The sequence below is a fragment of the Amblyomma mixtum genome, chromosome 2 (genome assembly GCF_055824585.1).
Source record: "Amblyomma mixtum isolate Tamu chromosome 2, ASM5582458v1, whole genome shotgun sequence".
NCBI classification, from domain to species: Eukaryota; Metazoa; Arthropoda; class Arachnida; order Ixodida; family Ixodidae; genus Amblyomma; species Amblyomma mixtum.
Genome location: NC_143013.1, coordinates 188112310 through 188122106, shown reverse-complemented (window position 1 = coordinate 188122106; position 9797 = coordinate 188112310). Strand labels below are relative to the sequence as shown.

Sequence of the window (9797 nt, the reverse complement as noted above, 5' to 3'; positions counted from 1 at the left end):
TATAGACACTTGTCTATAGACGGACTATAGACGACCTATAGACTTATGGCCATGGACTTCCTGTAGATTACTGTCTATAGACAGTCTACAGACAAAAGTCTACTGGTCCAGTAGACATATGTCTATAGACTGTCTATAGACATTCCATAGGTGTGTGGCCTGGCAGTGCTATAGACCTTTGTCTATAGACAGTCTATAGACCTCTGTCTACTAAACTATTAGTAGACCATTATCTATAAACTGCCTATAGACAGTCTACAACCACTGAAAAAAGTCACCAGAGTTCACAAATGGCACAATCAATATACTTACAAATTTAGTTTTATTTCCAAGCTATCCAGGCCGGGAATATGCAATACATGGACCATAAGAATGCACAATAACATAAATGTTGAAAGTAACAGTCCCGCTAGTTTCCTCAGAAGCATTCTTGCGGCCTGTTGTCTGCAGTCAATCATCCGGGCATGTTCACCTGTACAGCACAAAGGAAAAAAATAACAGAGGAACTGAAAAAAAAATTCCCATACCATCTCTACACATGTGCTTTACAATGAAAGGCATATCCTGGCTATGCCATTCTAGAAAGGCAATCTTGATCTTTTGGTTTGGTTTTATGGGGTTCAAAGACCCAAGGCGACACAGGCTACAAGACGCTGAAGTGAAAGGCTGCGGAATAATTTCGGCCAACTCTGCAGAGTACACAAGCCTTTAGCATTTTGCCTCTATTAAAATGCGAGCGCATAGGCCGGAATCGAACCTGCATCTTTCAGGTCGCCAGACGAACATGATAGCCACTGAGCTATCACGCCGGCGCAATCATTTCAGTAAATACACGACAGATTATAAGTGTCTTCATAAAACATTGTAACAAAGACCCGTAATCCCTGGAGCACTCTACTCTGAATCCAGTACTGATACTGATTTCTGTATGGCAATCCTTTTACATTATTTGTAACAGAAGACATTGAACAATTGTGTCACATATCTGCATTGACTCGCAAGGAGGTGTTAAGAATGCCACCTCCATAAAATACAGATTCAGCGCACCTTACACAGGGATCCAAAAAAAAAGAATATTGCAGCATTTATTCTTATAACCGCTATAGAAGAAGCGCTTCAAAATACCCTGCGTGAAGCCTGGTATACCCGGCCAAATTTTTAACTGGCTCTGGTGTTGCATCGCTAAATGCACCTTGTAAAAAAGGTGCCTTTTAGCTACACTGCTGGCATATTCATGCTGTAATTTGAGGAGTGAAATGTCATTTCGTGGTTCCTTTTTGTTCATATATTGTTTGAGTGCAGCACTTGCGTGTTTAGATCAACGTTATCAGAAATATTCGTCTGCCACTACAACAGCTGAAACAAGCGGCAGACGCAGCAATGAATCTGGTCCATATGGCCTCATCCTCTGGGTAAACTACCACTCCTTTCATGCCGGACAAGTCGTTTACCTAGATTAAGTGCAAATGCGCCACCAGAACCATTGGTGCGTATTCCGCTTGTTTCGGCTGTTCGTAGCAGCAGACGATGAATATTTCTGATAACTTTGATCGAAATACGCAAGTACTCCACTCAAACGTTATATTAACAAAAAGAAACTATGAAATGCCATCTCACGTGTCAAATTACAACATGAATATGCCAGCAGTGTAGCCAAAAGGCACCTTTTTTACAAGGTTCATTTATCGATGCAACACCAGGGCCAGTTAAAGATTTGGCCGAGTGTACGTAAGTCGATACTCAAACGGGCACAAGCTATACAAAACCGGCAGGCAGAAGCGACCAGTTCACCACAGATTTGCGCCTATAACTTGAAGCACAAAGATGGAACAGCATACTCATACATCTGCGCGTGCTCTTAGAAACAAGCGGGTTGCAGCGCTTCCATGCCGCGCTCATTATTCAGAAAACCCATACTGCACACAGAGGCTGCAGCTGCGCCGTTTCAAAAGCAGTCGCGAGTTTAAGACAACAAATTACTGTCACGATAAAATACCGTCTGAAATTCAATTAGTCTTTCCTTCAAGTGCAGCCCCAACAGCGCCGTAAAGAGGTGTGTTTCTTGCATGGAGGTAGCCTAACCCAACGCTGCTAGAAAAATCAACGAAAGCATTGAACGCGCTCAAAGTACGAAGTATTTAAATGAAGCAATTAACGCTTTCAAGAGGTGCAGCTATAGTAACACGAGAGCTTAATTTAATTTTAGGCGCAAATAAGCGGCGAATTACATCGGCGCTTTCGTAAGTTAGCAGTCTGAAATCAGAAACACATACTTTGCCTCTCGCGCAAATGGTATTAGAGAAATCTGTGCACGCGTGAGCGGGATTCATGAACGAACCACTCGGAAAGAAATGTAAGCCACCTCTTGTCGAGCCGACCTTTACCCAGCTTTCAAAATGAAGTGCCCGCAGGCGAGCGGGGGCGGCCAACGGCTCTGATGACAGACATGGAGGAATCCGTACGTGTGCAACGACGGGGAGACGGGATGGAGCTCGTGGGTTCTTCGCGGTGTTTGAGCACGCCGGCCAATCGCGCGGGCAATGAATTTTATACCATCACACTAAAAGAATTCCTTCAGCGCTGCTTAACTACAACTTTGACAAACGTCTCGCGCTCCAGTCTGTAGCGTTACAAGACACCTTTGCTGAAACGTCGGCGCCCACGACGCGCACCGAGCGAGCGTCCATATACGTAGGAAGGAAATGCACACCTCAAAAAGAAGAGCACTCCAAGGTCCAGACAAGCGATAACACAAAGATTAGAAAATAAATGTAATCCACCACAGAACGAGAGTGTATGTAAGTACGTTTTCGGAGGTGCAAAGTAATTTGAGCTCACACGGCGCTAACTACCGCACAGTTCCATTTCGGCCGTCATTCACAGGCTAAACGACATTTCTGGCCGCGCGTCTACCTTGAAACACGAAAACTCTAGTAGACAGCTCGCGAGGAGCGGCTTATCATCAAGGGCATCGCACAGACTGCCTTTCCGCGCGTTATTAAAGACAGCGGCACAGAGATAAGCAGCACTAGTCGAGAACCCGATGGCTTCCGCCTTAGAAACGAAGATAGGACGTTTGTCACTGCGCACATAATCTGTTCTGCACACACAGCTCTGCTTAGAGTGGTTTAGGAGACCAAATGAATAAAATATAAACGTATAGACTTACCGTAAGCGGACGATGCAGCTGGATTTTGAAGAAAACGTAATCCGCGAAAAAAACGCCGACTCCACCGATGCAGCCACGCACAGGGTTGTTTGCAGCCCGAACGATTTTCCGCCGTCTCGTAGTAAAATGGTAAAACGTGAAACAGAAACCCATTTCACGGTCGTATCTTCATCGCTCGCACTCTTTCCGTGTGGAGCTTGATCTGATATCCAAGACCACAGAAGGTAACTGGTTTATAAGCGTGAATTCTTCGCATACCCTCTAAAAACCTTATTGTTTTCGTGAAAAGAGAACCGAAATCTAACTGCTTGACTGTATACGCGCCGCATCTCCCACCGAATAGTATGTGGTACAATTCTCAAAGAATAATTATAATGTTGCATAGCATAACGTCTTTTTTGCGTGTGCTCGTGTTTAGAAAACTGATATGCTCGACATCAGCGTGTCATCGGCTCCGAAGCAACAGGTGCAAGGGTAGGAACGAAAAAATACTGGTTTTCTGATTGTTGCGTCGGTGAACTTATTCACGTGAATACAAACTGCAAAGGTATAAATGGGAGATGTTAATCGCACAGAGGACCAGGCTCTTTGAGACTATTCTGAGGTGTTTCTAAGCGATGGGCGCTTCCTTGAATTCTCACACCCGTCTTTCCCCCTTTATTTTCAGGACGTTTTAAAGAGAAATGTAGAAGCGTTGATGAAATGTGTCTGATTTCAGCGCGTTGGACAGTAACGATCGAAAGATGGAATGGAACTGTGTCGAGCGATTCCTTTAAGGGACAGCGTATTCATTCGATGTAGTACAGTTTGCGGCGCCTTTACTTCAAGAACGGCTGCCTTTCCGCGGCTTACTTGTTAGCATTAAATATTTAACTGTATTGACAATATACGTCACGATATAACGAAAAGGAGCTTGTCAAGGCTCCTGAAAATATACAGGTGGGTGTGGGTGTAATGTCCTCACGCAATACTTTTTTAATTTCCGTAATAGCGAAAGAGGTGGAGGACTCCCGACATAGTTGCGGTCACCAGATGCAGGTCCCCGCAGCATGCAGTGCAAAAATAAATTGGCATTGTTCTATACTTAGTCGAAAGTCAGTGTATCGAACATTGTTAGATAAAATTAGGATTGTTATAGACTGGTCTATAGACAGCAGACTATCTCTAGTGTACAGTGCATAGACGAAAGGAAATTGAGGTATTTGTAGACTGTAGTCTATAGAGAGTCTATAGACCGACTATAGACGAAAGGAAATTGAAGCAGCTATAGACCGTAGACTATAGAGAGTCTATAGACCGTCTACAGACGAAAGCAAACTGAGGCTATAGTCCTTAGTCAATAGACAGTCTATAGACCATCTATAGACGAAAGAAAATTGAGCCAGCTATAGACTTTAGTCTATAGAACGTCTATAGACAAAAAGAAATTGAGGCAACTACAGACCTTGGTCTATAGAGAGTCTATAGACCGTCTATAGACAAAAGGAGATTGTGACAGCTATAGACCTTAGTCTATATCGAGTCTATAGACCGTCTATAGACAAAAGGAAATTGAAGCAATTATAGACTTTAGTCTATAGAGAGTCTATAGACAAAAGGAAATTGAGGCAGCTATAGACCTTAGGCTATAGCGAGTCTATAGACTGTCTATAGACGAAAGGAAATTGAGGTAGTTATAGACCTAAGTCTATAGGGAGTCTATAGACCGTCTATAGACGAAAGGAAATTGAGACAGCTATAGACCTTAGTCTATAGGGAGTCTATAGACCGTCTATAGACGAAAGGAAATTGAGACAGCTATAGACCTTAGTCTATAGGGAGTCTATAGACCGTCTATAGACGAAAGGAAATTGAGACAGCTATAGACCTTAGTCTATAGATAGTCTATAGACCGTCTATAGACAAAAGAAAATTGAGGTAGTTATAGACTTAAGTCTATAGAGAATCTATAGACCGTCTATAGACTAAAGGAAATTGAGACTGCTATAGACTTTAGTCTATAGAGAGTCTATAGATAGTCTATGGACAAAAGGAAATTGAGACAGCTATAGACTTTAGTCTATAGATTTTCTATAGACTGTCTATAGACAAAAGTAAAAGTCTATAGGATGTCTATAAAGTCTATAAAAAGTCTATAGAAAGTCTATAGACCATTTTTATAAGGGCTGGCTGCTTCCTGCAGGAAGCTGAACGGGATGCGATCGCGCCGAAGAGACGTGAGCCTCATCGTGGAGATTTTCGTTCAACTTATGGTGCGGAAAGCCGAGAGTCTTTTGAAGATGCAGTCCGGGGACGACTCCTGCAGTGATTCCGATGATGACGACATTGTTGTACTCGTGTGACAACGATACTGTGCGACCTCGCCAATATGCGCGGATGTAGCCTAGCAGTTATTGAGGGCGGATAAGAACACCGCTTCTTCTAGTAGAAGTACAGGTCCAGTTTGAATGCACTCCGTGGAACAGAGTGACACAAGGGCGAAATGACATGCAGCAGCGTCCATAGAAAGCTTTGTAACCACTCATGAAAACGAGTGCTTATACCGACACGCCATATTGTACAAAATTGAATAAACTAATAAATCATGAACGTAGGATTCATTTTTTATTCCAAATTTTCCGCCCGAAGATATCGCACCATATACACAAATATCACGACGCTGGAAATACAGGAGAATAGAAACAATTCAGGCAATTAGCATCCAACGCGGGGCAGATTGGGTGCCAAATGTTTCGGTCATTTGGAGACAGCTTTAATTAAACCAGAAATCTAGCTGATCGATTAGCGGATATATAATTAATTAATCAAAGGAACTTCACTGAAGCAGTCTAAACTTAAACGCCCCAAGACGAAGAAGACGAATGGGATCATCAAATAAAGACTAGGGAAAGGCACAAATATGTTCAAGATCATTTAAACAAATGCGAAACCAAAAGATAAAAAACAAATTGCAGATTGTACTCTACTGAAATTTAAAATTAAAGCAACGCCGTCAAAGAGTTTTTGAAAACCATTAAGCCAAGGAAGGCAACCGTGGCGTGTTATGAACTGCATACAACGTAGGTCAACTATATGGATTACTACTTGCGGGCATCTAAGTAGCGAGGTAACTTCGTGGACAATTTTGTATCCCGTAGCCAGAGGTTTGGATTTTATATTTGCCGCAGTCTGTTAATGCAGCGCAGTTTAAGAAAAGTATTTGATCATAACTATACATTCTCTCAGTTTTTTTTTATACCTTCAATTCTAATTGCTGGTGTCATTAATTTTTCTGAGTGCAGCGTGGCGTGTACGAGGCTTTTACGTGCCAACGCAAAGCTCCTTAGCAGTCACTGTCACGAATTCACCTCATCGAGATTTCCAGAAGCCGCCCCACACAACCGGCTATTCGTTAACCAAAGGTGGCAGAAAAATCGCAGGACACGCATGCATGCAGATATCCGTGACTCACTGCTAGCCAGCCTTCCTGGATAAGGAAAACGTTATCAGGAGGGTGCAGGAATTGTAATCCTTATCTGACATGACATTTTGGACATCCCATTTCCGGAAATCTTGCCGCGGTTATCTTATTAGACAAAACCGGACACACCCCTTTCCCTCATTCGCACTGAAAAACCCGGCGCGTTCCCTAAAGCTCATTCGCTCTGGTGAAGGCCGTGGTGCTTGCTTTGCGTTTGTGCTGCTCCAGTGAACCACCATTTCCTAGCCATGGACGCCGACGCCCGCCAAGTCCTGGCTGCTTCCTGCAGGAAGCTGAACGGGATGCGATCGCGCCGAAGAGACGTGAGGCTCATCGTGGAGATTTTCGTTCAACTTATGGTGCGGAAAGCCGAGAGTCTTTTGAAGATGCAGTCCGGGGACGACTCCTGCAGTGATTCCGATGATGACGACATTGTTGTACTCGTGTGACAACGATACTGTGCGACCTCGCGAATATGCGCGGATGTAGCCTAGCAGCTATTGAGGGCGGATAAGAACACCGCTTCTTCTAGTAGAAGTAAAGGTCCAGTTTGAATACACTGCGTGGAACAGAGTGATACAAGGGCGAAGTGACATGCAGCAACGTCCATAGAAAGCTTTGTAACCACTCATGAAAACGAGTGCTTATACCGACACGCCATATTGTACAAAATTGAATAAACTAATAAATCATGAACGTAGGATTCATTTCTTTATTCCAAATTTTCCGCCCGAAGATATCGCACCATATACACAAATATCACGACACTGGAAATACAGGAGAATAGAAACAATTCAGGCAATTAGCATCCGACGCGGGGCAGATTGGGTGCCAAATGTGTCGGTCATTTGGAGACAGCTTTAATTAAACCAGAAATCTAGCTGAACGATTAGCGGAAATAGAATTAATTAATCAAAGGAACTTCACTGAAGCAGTCTAAACTTAAACGCCCCAAGACGAAGAAAACGAATAGGATCATCAAATAAAAACTAGCGAAAGGCACAAATATGTTCAAGATCATTTAAACAAATGCGAAACCAAAAGGTAAAAAACAAATTGCAGATTGTACTCTACTGAAATTTAAAATTAAAGCAACGCCGTCAAGGAGTTTTTGAAAACCATTAAGCCAAGGAAGGCAACCGTTGCGTCTTCTGAACTGCAAACAACGTAGGTCAACTATATGGATTACTACTTGCGGGCATCTAAGTAGCGAGGTAACTTCGTGGACAATTTTGTATCCCGTAGCCAGAGGTTTGGATTTTATATTTCCCGCAGTCTGTTAATGCAGCGCAGTTTAAGAAAAGTATTTGATCATAACTATACATTCTCTCAGTTTTTTTTGAAACCTTCAATTCTAATTGCTGGTGTCATTAATTTTTCGGAGTGCAGCGTGGCGCGTACGAGGCTTTTACGTGCCAACGCAAAGCTCCTTAGCAGTCCCTGTCACGAATTCACCTCATCGAAATTTCCAGAAGCCGCCCCACACAACCGGCTATTCGTTAACCAAAGGTGGCAGAAAAATCGCAGGACACGCACGCATGCAGATATCCGTGACTCATTGCTAGCCAGCCTTCCTGGATAAGGAAAACGTTATCAGGAGGGTGCAGGAATTGTAATCCTTATCTGACATGACATTTTGGACATCCCATTTCTGGAAATCTTGCCGCGGTTATCTTATTAGACAAAACCGGACACACCCCTTTCCCTCATTCGCACTGAAAAACCGGGCGCGTTCCCTAAAGCTCATTCGCTCTGGTGAAGGCCGCGGTGCTTGCTTTGCGTTTGTGCTGCTCCAGTGAACCACCATTTCCTAGCCATGGACGCCGACGCCCGCCAAGTCCTGGCTGCTTCCTGCAGGAAGCTGAACGGGATGCGATCGCGCCGAAGAGACGTGAGGCTCATCGTGGAGATTTTCGTTCAACTTATGGTGCGGAAAGCCGAGAGTCTTTTGAAGATGCAGTACGGGGACGACTCCTGCAGTGATTCCGATGATGACGACATTGTTGTACTCGTGTGACAACGATACTGTGCGACCTCGCGAATATGCGCGGATGTAGCCTAGCAGCTATTGAGGGCGGATAAGAACACCGCTTCTTCTAGTAGAAGTACAGGTCCAGTTTGAATGCACTCCGTGGAACAGAGTGACACAAGGGCGAAATGACATGCAGCAGCGTCCATAGAAAGCTTTGTAACCACTCATGAAAACTAGTGCTTATACCGACACGCCATATTGTACAACATTGAATAAACTAATAAATCATGAACGTAGGATTCATTTTTTTATTCCAAATTTTCCGCCCGAAGATATCGCACCATATACACAAATATCACGACACTGGAAATACAGGAGAATAGAAACAATTAGGCAATTAGCATACAACGCGGGGCAGATTGGGTGCCAAATGTTTCGGTCATTTGGAGACATCTTTAATTAAACCAGAAATCTAGCTGAACGATTAGCGGAAATAGAATTAATTAATCAAAGGAACTTCACTGAAGCAGTCTAAACTTAAACGCCCCAAGACGAGGAAAACGAATAGGATCATCATATAAAAACTAGGGAAAGGCACTAATATGTTCAAGATAATTTAAACAAATGCGAAGCCAAAAGTTAAAAAAAAATTGCAGATTGTACTCTACTGAAATTTAAAATTAAAACAACGCCGTCAAGGAGTTTTTGAAAACCATTAAGCCAAGGAAGGCAACCGTGGCGTGTTATGAACTGCATACAACGTAGGTCAACTATATGGATTACTACTTGCGGGCATCTAAGTAGCGAGGTAACTTCGTGGACAATTTTGTATCCCGTAGCCAGAGGTTTGGATTTTATATTTCCCGCAGTCTGTTAATGCAGTGCAGTTTAAGAAAAGTATTTCATCATAATTATACATACTCTCAGTTTTTTTTGAAACCTTCAATTCTAATTGCTGGTGTCATTAATTTTTCTGAGTGCAGCGTGGCGTGTACGAGACTTTTACATGCCAACGCAAAGCTCCTTAGCAGTCACTGTCACGAATTCACCTCATCGAAATTTCCAGAAGCCGCCCCACACAACCGGCTATTCGTTAACCAAAGGTGGCAGAAAAATCGCAGGACACGCACGCATGCAGATATCCGTGACTCACTGCTAGCCAGCCTTCCTGGATAAGGAAAACGTTATCAGGAGGG

General features: G+C 43.3%; 1 long non-coding RNA gene across 1 annotated transcript; it reads right to left on the bottom strand.

The window, feature by feature from the left end:
* Window positions 1-305: 305 nt before the first annotated feature.
* LOC149361842 (uncharacterized) lies at window positions 306-3262 on the bottom strand. The gene is made up of 2 exons (XR_016288446.1): window positions 3170-3262; window positions 306-472 (listed from the first exon to the last, which is right to left on the bottom strand). It is a non-coding gene; the product is annotated as an uncharacterized LOC149361842 (long non-coding RNA).
* Window positions 3263-9797: the final 6535 nt, after the last annotated feature.